Source organism: Triticum aestivum, unplaced genomic scaffold (genome assembly GCF_018294505.1).
Source record: "Triticum aestivum cultivar Chinese Spring unplaced genomic scaffold, IWGSC CS RefSeq v2.1 scaffold27140, whole genome shotgun sequence".
NCBI classification, from domain to species: domain Eukaryota; kingdom Viridiplantae; phylum Streptophyta; class Magnoliopsida; order Poales; family Poaceae; genus Triticum; species Triticum aestivum.
In genome coordinates, this window is record NW_025246565.1 from 77 (window position 1) to 1674 (window position 1598).

General features: G+C 47.7%; 3 non-coding genes across 3 annotated transcripts; all 3 read left to right on the top strand.

Moving 5' to 3' along the window:
* Positions 1-262: 262 nt before the first annotated feature.
* Positions 263-381, top strand: LOC123177133 (5S ribosomal RNA). The gene has a single exon (XR_006488786.1). It is a non-coding gene; the product is annotated as a 5S ribosomal RNA (ribosomal RNA).
* A 370-nt stretch (positions 382-751) lies between these two features.
* Positions 752-870, top strand: LOC123177135 (5S ribosomal RNA). The gene has a single exon (XR_006488787.1). It is a non-coding gene; the product is annotated as a 5S ribosomal RNA (ribosomal RNA).
* Positions 871-1241: 371 nt separating this feature from the next.
* Positions 1242-1360, top strand: LOC123177131 (5S ribosomal RNA). The gene has a single exon (XR_006488784.1). It is a non-coding gene; the product is annotated as a 5S ribosomal RNA (ribosomal RNA).
* The last annotated feature ends 238 nt before the right edge of the window (positions 1361-1598 follow it).

Here is a 1598-nt window from a genome sequence, read left to right on the forward strand (position 1 = left end):
ATTGGTCACGCGTCTAGAGGCGGCTTTGTGGCGCGAGGAGCGCGTTATGAAAGGGGTAAAAAAATACGTGTTGCTGCGGTATAGAGGGAGGGGTGGAAACCGTGGTGAACTCGTCTCCGTGTTTGAGGGTGGGGAGTAAGTAGTATATATAGAGCATTATCCATTATTAGGCAACGGTTGTAATGGTAGTAAGAATGACAATCATCTTTGTAGTGGACCTGGGAGTGGCAAGCATAAGGGACGAAGGCGGGGGTAACAAGTCGGATGCGATCATACCAGCACTAAAGCACCGGATCCCATCAGAACTCTGAAGTTAAGCGTACTTGGGCGAGAGTAGTACTAGGATGGGTGACCTCCTGGGAAGTCCTCGTGTTCCATTCCCTTTTTAATTATTTTTCGCGCCTCGTGACAAACATATTGCATGTGCGCGATATATATTAACCCCGTTATATTATTTTTGACATTTGCGATATGTTTTAGCTCGCTGCCCATTGGTCACGCGTCCAGAGGCGGCTTTGTGGCGCGAGGAGCGCGTTATGAAAGGGGTAAAATAATACGTGTTGCTGCGGTATAGAGGGAGGGGTGGAAACCGTGGTAAACTCGTCTCCGTGTTTGAGGGGGGGAGTAAGTAGTATATATAGGGCATTATCCATTATTAGGCAACGGTTGTAATGGTAGTAAGAATGACAATCATCTTTGCAGTGGACCTGGGAGTGGCAAGCATAAGGGACGAAGGCGGGGGTAACATGTGGGATGCTATCATACCAGCACTAAAGCATCGGATCCTATCAGAACTCTGAAGTTAAGCGAGCTTGGGCGAGAGTAGTACTAGGATGGGTGACCTACTGGGAAGTCCTCATTTTGCATTCCTTTTTTAATTATTTTTTGCGCCTCGTGGCAAACATATCGCATGTGCGCGATATATATTAACCCCGTTATATTAGTTTTGACATTTGCGATATGTTTTAGCTCGCTGCTCATTGGTCACGCGTCTAGAGGCGGCTTTGTGGCGCGAGGAGCGCGTTCTGAAAGGGGTAAAAAAATACGTGTTGCTGCGGTATAGAGGGAGGGGTGGAAACCGTGGTAAACTCGTCTCCGTGTTTGAGGGGGGGGAGTAAGTAGTATATATAGGGCATTATCCATTATTAGGCAACGGTTGTAATGGTAGTAAGAAAGGCAATCATCTTTGCAGTGGACCTGGGAGTGGCAAGCATAAGGGACGAAGGCGGGGGTAACATGTCGGATGCGATCATACCAACACTAAAGCACCGGATCCCATCAGAACTCCGAAGTGAAGCGTGCTTGGGCGAGAGTAGTACTAGGATGGGTGACCTCCTGGGAAGTCCTCGTGTTGCATTCCCTTTTTAATTATTTTTTGCGCCTCGTGACAAACATATAGCATGTGCGCGATATATATTAACCCCGTTATATTATTTTTGACATTTGCGATATGTTTTAGCTCGCTGCTCATTGGTCACGCGTCTAGAGGCGGCTTTGTGGCACGAGGAGCGCGTTCTGAAAGGGGTAAAAAAATATGTGTTGCTGCGGTATAGAGGGAGGGGTGGAAACCGTGGTAAACTCGTCTCCGTGTTTGAGCG